The sequence below is a fragment of the Meriones unguiculatus genome, chromosome 15 (assembly GCF_030254825.1).
Source record: "Meriones unguiculatus strain TT.TT164.6M chromosome 15, Bangor_MerUng_6.1, whole genome shotgun sequence".
NCBI classification, from domain to species: Eukaryota; Metazoa; Chordata; class Mammalia; order Rodentia; family Muridae; genus Meriones; species Meriones unguiculatus.
Genome location: NC_083362.1, coordinates 54,058,204 through 54,068,516, shown reverse-complemented (window position 1 = coordinate 54,068,516; position 10,313 = coordinate 54,058,204). Strand labels below are relative to the sequence as shown.

The 10,313-nt window shown below is 42.5% G+C and overlaps 1 pseudogene; it reads right to left on the bottom strand.

Moving 5' to 3' along the window:
* Positions 1-4,545: 4,545 nt before the first annotated feature.
* LOC110560008 (histidine--tRNA ligase, cytoplasmic-like) lies at positions 4,546-6,260 on the bottom strand (annotated as a pseudogene).
* Positions 6,261-10,313: the final 4,053 nt, after the last annotated feature.

Below are 10,313 nucleotides of genomic sequence, written 5' to 3'. Positions count from 1 at the left end.
AAAGACAATCTCACTTTCAAAAGCTTCATTTGCCAGTTGGTTCTTGGAACTTGCTTAAGAACTGTGGAATGACAGGAAGCCCATGAGCAGTCGCCATCCTTGGAATCTGCTCTCTCCACTCTTTTTAGGGGGATGAGGTAAACAAGGACTACTGACCAAGAGCCTGACCAACCAGCGCCCCCTCTCCTACTGCCACAGGCCCCTCTTGAGGTGGCATCTGCACTGTGTGCCCTTCCATGCCACCATCAGGGATTTTCTGTCCCCTTCTTACTCCCTTCTTCTTGCCAGAATTACATACTACAGTACCAGAATTACACAATGAAGCAAGCTCTGAGCAATTTTAATCACTATAAATGTCCTTCCTTAAGAAACACTACACCACCCCGCCTCCAAGAAAAGCAGCAGCTGACCATGCCAAGAATCAGGCTGACTCCTTTTCCACAGGGCTTACTATCTCCTCCACAAGACAACATTCCTGAGCACTGGTCCCAGACAGATGCCCTGGATATGGTCTGACCGACCCGTAACTCGGTAACTGTAAAAGGAGAAAAATAACTCCCTTCTCCTCGTTACCCGGGGATTGAATTTATTGAGTGCTAAAGAAACAACGTTGCTTAAAAACTTAGTGATGAAAGGCATGCAAATATTAAAAAAAAGAAAAAAAAATACATTACTTCATCCCAGTTCTTCATCAAGTCAGAGGTTAAGCACCCACCTATTCTTAAACAGGGATAGTTAACAACACTTCAGAACACTCTTGGAAGATCTTCACTCCCCAGCTAATATGGTTTATTTTTAACTGGACACCCTTTTACTCATCACCGCTGGTCTCTGTAAAGAGCAGCTTATTACTATTCTCTTTATAATGAGTCCGCATAACAATTCCTTTCAAGCTCCCTTTTCTCTTTCTGGGAGGATAAGTCAGTTTCCTTCTGTAAATAATGTTGAAGGCCCTCATTCTTAGAGTAGGTTCCCATAGTTGATTATGTGCTCATCAACAGTTTTCTTGCCTAGCGATTCCAATTCTTCTAAATGCTGAAAAGCATTTACTGCAAGCAATTTAATTATAATAAATGCCAAAATTTGTAACTTCCATTCGTCCATGTCGTAGGAGGAGGAAAAATAGTTGCTTTGAGGTCATTATGTGTTGAGAACTGAAGATTCCACGGAGAATCTGATGGATGAGTCCAGGCACCATAGAGCCTATTCCCTAAGCGTATCAGGAAAGAAATAGATAAAACAATGAAAATTATAAGGACCGTAAGAAAAAAGTGTAATTCCTGTGCTAAATAACAACACATTGGGAGGATGCGTAAATTAAGACAAAGTCTTTCTAAAGACGTCACATGTGGATTAAAAACTAAATGATCTGAGATGGCAGCCACCAAAGGTGCCCTGGAAAGTATCCCAGGCAAAGGATACTTCCCTGAGTGAGAAGGTAAGGACAAACACACAGCCAACACGGTGAGAGAGCTGTGCGGAGCTTAGACACAAGGAAGTAGAAGATGGAGGAAACCCAGCCTCATTAGCCATTGTTTGGAGTTCTCTAAGTTCCGCATGAGTCCTCCGGCACTGGACAATCACATGTATGATTTTTTTTTTCCTGAATGGTGAGTGAGTGTGTGGCAGATATCACTTGGTCACTGTGTGCTCCTCCAGATCCTGGTTCCCACTACACCCAAGATCTCTGCTGTTGACGCTCGTAGTACTCCAGAAGTCCTTTTCTTCCCTGAGCCCCGTTTCCTCTGAAACATAACCTATTAATCATGAGTCTAAGCTGACACGTTGGTTTTTTATCAATTCATTTGCCTGCTATATGAGGGTGCACACTCACATAGAGATCAGAGAACAACCGTTGGTGGCTTCTCTCTTTCCGTCACATGGGGTCCAGGGATCAAACTCTCAAGTCATCGGGCTTGGCAGGGAACGCTTCAACCCACTGAGTCCCCTTGCCATCCTGCTAACATGTTATTTTATTCTATTACAGGTGAATAACACATCATACCCACAATTTTTTTTCACATGTAATTATCCTTCCTTTGGCCAATAGGAAGCAATAGTTAAGAGCTTAGGGTTTGGATTGCATTGAAATTTGGTTCTGTTTTGGACTTAGACTCTTTTCCTGCAGGTACATAACGTACTGCTTTGCATCTCTTGATGCAAGTGGAAATGATACCTGCCTAGGGGAGTTACTGTAGGATTAGAAGAGACAGCATGCATTAACTTTTAATGGGTGACTGTTAATACTGAGACTACATTTTTTCAAAGCAAACAAACACTATGGAAATTTTCACTGAAAAAATACAGACACTGATCTCTTTGTCTCGCTTTCTATGTCAGCCTCCTTGAAGCGAAAAACAATTACCATCATCACACCAACAGTCAGTAGCAAGCCAGTCCTCCCTAGCAAATATTCTAATCTGGAACAGCTCAACCGTTCAGCGCCTGCTGTGGCTTCGAGCTTGGCTTGTATGAACTACATAATCATTATCTGGATCAATCACAAATATGGTCTGATTCCCAAGAAGACAAATTGAGATTGGAATAGTGTGTGGTTTAACAAATTTTGCCCAGTAGAGCTCAGGATGTTCAGAATCATGAAGGGGAAAAGTCAATAATAAGATGTGATCCCCATGTAGATTTCATCCAAATGGAGACTGTGATTTGCAGACAGATCAGACTAGGAAAGAAACTGGACCAGTGTTCTAATAGCTGAGGAAACTCTGGAGGGAGGAGGTATGCGGGAAGAGGCACATGACATTTCTCATTGAAACCACCATGTAACGGAAGTTTTGGTTTCTTTGTAAACTCCATTATGTTATGTAAATATGTTTTTTTGTTTTAATCCCAAGTGTGGGGTTTTAGTTTGTTTGGGCTTTAGTTTGTCCACTGCTGATACTTATCTCGTGCGAGATGTGGCTTTTGCCAGCTGATAATGTCCTACCTCGTGCCTAGTGCTACACAGAGCTAGGGCTCTGAGGATAAAAGAATGCCCAGAAATGCCTGTGGTGTTGGCCTGTGGTGTGTGGCAGTTTGGAGAGACCAGAGAGACGGACAGAGTGGCAGTTCGGGACAGACAGGCGGAGAGAAACGCTTCAGGGCACAGCAGCTTCTAAGAGACTGCTGTCTGCATTTGCTGTTGATGGACTTTGGTATATCCCCCAAAGACCCCAACCTTAAACATCCCAGAGAAGTAAAGGGTTCTGCGCTCCCCTCTCCACCACTGAGCTTCTCTGTCCTACCTAGGGTTGGGGGTTTGGGGGAAAGGAGGTAGAGGCACAAATACCCCAAATAAAGTAGAGTTTTAAAAAGTAGTGCTACACCACCATACTCTTTCATTAGCCAACAACTTTGCTCCCAGAATGAACAAAGGACCTCTATCAAGAGCTCTGTCTCAAGAAGACTTGACTTTGCTCCTTTAATAGCCCCACTCTTCAGGAAGATACGAAATACATATCTATGCTTTAAGGAAGTATTCCCATGAGTTTACATGCACACATGTCTGGGTACCTGAGTGATTGATTGAGAGAAGAAAAAAAAAATTAATTTCTCATCCTGACTGATCAGTGTCCTTCCTCTTCCCCACTTCTCTTTCCTCACAGGAGTTTGCTAACCACAGGTAAGCATCCATTATTTATTTTGTGCTCTCAAAATGACTTTTTTTAAATTGCTGTCGCTGTGGGACTGGAGAGATGGCTCAGCGGTTAAGAGCATTGGCTGCTCTTCCAGTAGACCGAGGTTCAGTTCCCAAAACTACTTGTCTGTAGCTACAGTTCTAGGGCTTCTGACAACTTCACACAGATGTCCATGCAGGCAAAACACCAATGAACATAAAATTAAAATAAATTAAAATAAATTCTGCCACTGTACCGGCCTTCCAGTCTGCTGGGTAATTGGTATTGCTCTCTCTCTCTCTCTCTCTCTCTCTCTCTCTCTCTCTCTCTCTCTCACCGACCCCCAGCTTTCAGAAATGAACTGGCACAGCCACTTCAAGTTGCCATCTTATCCCACCATTTTCAAGCTATATTGTTCTAATTTGCTTTATATATTCCAAAACTAACCACATTTACTGCACATAACTCCCTGTGAGGAGTAGTGTACATTTCTTACTTCTTTTGCCTAGAATCTTCTCCTCACCTTTCACTTATAACCGCTTTCTTCCTCTGGTATTAAACCCAATTATGAGCCATTTGGTGAGAGGTTGTAAGGAGTCGACTGTCCCATCAGGTGTGTGACTCTGCAGTGAGCTCATCTCAGGTCCATCCCAGAAGCTTAGGAGGCAGAGACGTGAAAAGTAACCCCCCTAGACTCTGCTGCCACATACAAAGAAAGTGTAGTGCCTGGCTGCTATGAAGATGATGACGATAATGATTACTAGCCAGTGATGGCCAACAACAAGATAATAATAGCAAAATAAGACAAGAAGCCTCCGTCCTGACCATCCCTCAGTCTTCTGCTAGAACAGGGGTATGTAAACTATTTAAGTACATGTGCGGTTTTGTCTTAGCCTAAGCAATGCCAGCCCTGCTTCCTCAGTGAGTTCACTCAGTTCAGGAGGTTCGGAGGGACACTTGTTCTACTCCCCATCTCCCCCAGAAGGTCTTCTCTCTGCACACACACCCCTTCCCTGCTAGTCACTGAGCTGAGCTTCATGTCGCCATCCTTGAGCTCCTGCTCACCAGTGAAGGCCACTAATGAATGCCTCTTTCCTCGAAGTGCTACAACTCATCCGGTAATTTGGGGTTCTTCTTGTAGAGAAGCTCAGCCTTGATCCCTGCATCCCACAGCTCTGAGACAAGCTTCAGTCTCTCCTCCTGCAGCTGATTCTGTGCAGATAGATGTCAGAGGCACCTGTGTGTCTGTGATCCATACTTTTTCTTTCAAAGCAGTGGTTCTGAACCTTCCTAATAAATACTGCAGCCCTTTAGTACAGTTCCTCAAGTTGGGGTGACCCCCAACCATAAAATTATTTTCATTGCTACTTCATAACTGCAATTTGGCTATTGTTACAAATAGAGACGTAAATATTTGATAGGCAGGATATCTGATATGCAACCCCCATGAAAGGGACATTCATCCCTCAAAGGGGCGGCGACCCACAGGTTGATAAACACTGCTCCAAAGCCTCTAATCTTTGCTTAACAATGGAGAAGACACTCCGAAGCTGATCCCTCTGCATGGCACCTTGCATTCTTTGGGGTCAAACTCGACTAATCACCCATTGTTATGTACATCAGCAGCTCTTCTGTCATATAGTCCAAACCTAGAGCCTTACCTCCTGCCTGGGTTGGGGTCTGTAGCATCATTGCCTCATCGAGGACCCCAGTATAATATATAGTTCAACCCTAGAGCAAGGATCAGGTCAAAGGAGATCTTGTCATCGACGTCAAGTAGGGCAAAGTACTCAAGTGATGTTAGGTCTTCCAAAGCCCTTGAAGGTCTGCTTGTTTGGGGGACAGTTTAGCATCCTAGAGGAGAACACCCCAGCATTCTGCAGGATGCAGTCTCCAGTGCTCTCAGCTGCTTCGGGTACAAGGCCCTTCCACCATCTTCTACTTCCTTTCCTCCCAGGATACCTTATCTAGTTTGTCCACTAGGGAGCTGAAGGCACAGACCTTGCCATCAGGAACACCACAGGAAGCAAACGTCTCATGAAGGATGAAGAGATCATTTACCGTGATCAGGAGGTTGCCTATCTGAAGCGGCCTTGGAATCTCACACACAGTCTTCAGCCATTCTGAATCAGGAATCGGAGTGTCAAACTGGCCAGCAATGTCAAAATTCCATAATGGCGTTGGGTCACAGTTGGGTTAAACCAGCAATGCACCCTAGCTATGTGGTAGTGCTTAATGCTTATTCATTGCCCAGCATGGAGCCAAGGCATAGTGAGGTTATAAAGAAGAGACAGCAGCTGATCCTTAAGGATCTATGTCATACACATGTCTGACATCATCTCTGTACCAGTGTTCCTTTTCATTCAAACACAGGTATCAGTCACTTCTCCACGGCATTGAGGCAGTGGATGGTGGCATAAAATACCATCTCCTAACTGCCATCCTCCATGGAATGTAGTTCCTTGTACCCATGGGGGTTTTCAATACAGACTTCTGTCTGACTTCACCAAGGCCCAGCTGTGTCTCCAGTTTCATGCACTTGGCCACCACCTTTTCCATCTGCTTGGCAATGGCTTTCTGCTTTTTGAGGCCCCACATCTCTCCCTGAGGCCACGCAAGCTCCTCCAAACCAGCACGATCAGCCATCCTGCCTGCCAGCTACAACTGACTGCTGTCTAAACCAGCTTTGGTGGACACACAGTTGCTGTCATCAATGACAAGAAGTCAGTCTTTCTAACTCTGTGTTACCAGAACCCCATTTTTATCCTCTCTCCAACACTCTGGTCAGTTTTCCAAGAGAACAGGAATGAACTCCAATCGATTCGCTCTCTTCCAGCCAGTTGTAATACCATGCCACTGGTGCGTACTGTAATATATGTCAGGCTTAAAACTATTGAGCAGTATGTGTAAGTTACAACCATTGCCCCGTCAGTGGCTGTATATCCGAGGCTGTCATATAAGCCAGGAAAATGAAGGAAAATGCGGGTTGCTTCAGTTCCTAAGCCAAGAGTTTCAAAACGAAGATAGCTAGCCTGTCCAAATCAAATAGAAATGGGTTAGCATGTGGCAGAGCTTAACCACATGGTAAGTCACGGTGTCTCTGATGTCTTCTGTCATTCCCCTGAGCTTTGGTAAGCCCCTAAAAAAAAAAAAAATCACAGCAAATGGTTCAGTTCCATATAAGGAACGCTTGGAAGATTTGGACAGTCATCAGCTGCCACTGAGAACTGAACCCTCAGCTGTTACCCTTTCCCTCCTCACAAGTGGGTGTCACATAGCCCCATATGTGGATCCATAGAGAAATTCCATTCTAATTCTGATTACTGTATAAAATTAAACCAGCATCATTATTTCTAAAGGTCTCTAAATTATTTTTCCATAAGTGATTTCTGTACGTCACTAATGATACCTAAATGACAAACATACACCTTGGTCCAATAGAACTATTTTTTTTAATTTTATATTTAAGTCATTTTTTTCACTAATTATTTATTTACTTTATATCCAGATTGGAAGCTTCCCCTCCTTTCCTCCCAGTCCCTCTTCTTATCTCCTCTTCTCCCATTTCCCTCTCCCTTTATCCTCAGAGAAGGGAAGGCCTCAAATGTGTATCATCCTGCCTTTGCATAGCAAGAGAACTATTTTTAAAACATATATCTAATCAAATCTACAAAGAAAAGTTACCAGGCAGGAATGAAACTGTTTACTTCTTTCTTAGTCCCTTCCTTCCTCTTTCTTTTTGTGAAGAAAACTGTTCCACATTTTTTTTTTACTTTTGAAAATTTATAACTACACATTTCATTGGGGGATAAATTAAGAAAGGAGTTAGTTGGGCACAGTGGCATATACCTGTATCCCCAGTGTTTGGAGAGGCAGAGGCAGGTGGATCTCTGTGAGTTCAAGGTCAGCCAGGTCTACAAAGTGAGTCCAGGATAGGCAAGACTACACAGAAAAATTGTCTCAAAAAAAAAAAAATCCAAAAACAAACACAACCAGGAAGGAAGGAAGGAAGGAAGGAAGGAAGGAAGGAAGGAAGGAAGGAAGGAAGGAAGGAGGCTCTCTTGTGGGTTTGAGCACAAGTATAGCCTTGGCTTCCTCATGGCCCAGCTGTGCCTCGTGTTACTATAATGCACTGTTGTCTGTGTGTGTGTGATGCACATTCGTGGGCACAGCTTACTTGTGGATGCCAGAAGACAACTTTGTGGCGTTCATTCTCTTCTACCACCTTAACGGAGGCTCTGAGTGTGGAACGCTGGTCACCAGACTTGCATGGCAAATATCAGCCATTGCGCAATCTCACTGGCCTTGTAGTCACCGGTAAAACATATGTATTGCATGTGTTACTATCAACCTGCCAGTACTGGTACGGTCGTTTTCAGCTAATGTCTCCTTTACCCCAGCATCCTGAGTAAACTACATCAGATATGTCTCTCCAGGCGGACAGTTTCTCAGACCTCCCTTACTTTCGGTAACACTGAAGATTTAAAGATGTTCTTATCAGATAATTGTAGACTACCCCTCAATTTGGGTCTGATTCATGTTTTCCTCTGAATTAAACGGCATTATGGAGAAGCCAAGTAACACCATGTAGCTGGAGGATTAATAAAATGGTGAATTTATTAATTCTAAGCCTAATAAAACAGTGAAGAAATGGTGATAGATAGGCTTCACTTCATAAAAGGAATTCTTTATCTGCGATTTCAAGAAGAAAAACTCACACCAACACTTTATTCTCTATGAATCCACAAATCTGTGATATATATTTAGAAACACAGAAGGACTTGGTTATATAGCAATCATAAGCTACTTGCTTAGTATGAAAATACAGTCTCTCTATTTCCAATTTTGAACATTCAAGGTTTTAGTATAGAAAGTGTCATTATTTGTTGCCATTACTAATGTCAAACAATTTGGATAAGTTAACAAAACATAAAGATTACCATATATTTGTTGTTTCTGTTTTTCACTTGGATATAAAAAGAATCAGTTTTTTTTTTGTGTGTTTTTGGTTTTTTTTTCTTGGAAAAGGTAAAGCTCCCTTGCCCACCAACCCTTTCAAAATGTTAAGGGCTTTCTGTACACAAAGTAATATAAGCTGTGAATTGATAACATAATTAAAAGAGCATATTCACTGTAGAAAATCCCAAAGATAAACAAACCAGGGAGCAGTTCCACGTCATTGAGAAAAATGGTGATTCTAATATAAACATCATTATTTTAGGTATATCCTAATTATTTAGCAGGCATATACTTAAAGAGTATTCAGATTCTCGTGAGACTGCCTTGTACGTAAGAAAAGAGTATCAACGTCTAAATTTAGGTGATCAATAGTCTGTGGTAAGGAGCACACATCCAGGAGAGAGCTGTAAAACTCTTCTCCTTCGGCCAGAAACACAGGCACCGAGCAGTCTCCCACATGAATACAAGTTGAGGATGGAGCTGCAGAGGTCTCCGTTAAAAGCGCTGGCTGCTCATCAAGAGGACCGGGTTTCAATTCCTAGCACCCACATGGCAACTCAAACCTGGCTGTAACTTCACTTATGATACCCTCACACAGACGGATGACCCAAGTTCCTCACCCAGAACCCACATTAATGTGGGAGAGCCAGCTCCATGAAGTTGTCCTCTGACATCCACATGCAGGCTGCACCCACAAACATGCACTGTACATACATACAACAATAATAATTATAAGTCAGATACTCATTAATAAGTGTCAGACAAGCTAAACGACAAAGTGAGAGTGACACTAGACAATAGGATCTATCGCTTAGAGAGTTACATCTGTTGGTTTTCATAAATTTGTTTTTTTGTTTATTTGTTTTTAAGACAGGGTCTCTACGTAGCTCAGAACTCACTGTATACACCAGGCTGGACTTGAACTCACAGAGATCTGCCTGTCTCTGCCTCCCAGGTATTGGAATTAAAGATATACACCAATATACCCAATTTGGTTTTGTATGTTGTACCAAAGCCAAGGGCAAAAATATGAAAAAACAAATACCAAGTTGCCAGCAAAACATGCATAGCACTGATAATTAAACATCTTTTCTTTATTTCCCTAAAAAATGTATGTGTTGTTCTAGTATAGGTATAAGATTCTGGTGATTAAAAAAAAAATTTCTATTTTATGTTATTTAGAAAGCCACGTGGCTAAATGCATACTTTGATTGAAGACTAATTTACTATTATTCTTCATTTAAGTTGTGCAGAAAAATCAAGCTATAAGGGATACCTTTTAAATTATTTTTCTTTAGGGGAGACACAGACAGAGAGGAGGTGCAAAGAGAGGCAGAGACTCAGAAAGGAAACCACTTTAAGACTGGATGGACTTTCCTTATACGACTGCTCTTTATTTTTAAACGCTACCAATGACCTCTTTGCTGACCAACATTTTCTTGCAAATCATGGCCAAGGAGGGAGGGGCATGAGCGGTGAAGAAGCTGGGTGAAAGTTGGTGACGGCCTCTGCCAAAATTCCAAGTTGAAATTGAATCCGATAAAGTTTCTTAAGAGGGGGGAAAAAAAGATTTACGGCTTCAACAGAACTGTAATTCTATCAAGAAAAAGGTATGTCCGTCTGCTCTCACCAAACCAACCATGGCTGGGCTTTGTCATGCTTCTTTCTCCTTTATAGATGGAGGTGGAGAAGGGGGGTTGGGGGAAGAAAAAGCAAGAGGCGTTCAAAAAACTTGAGGAA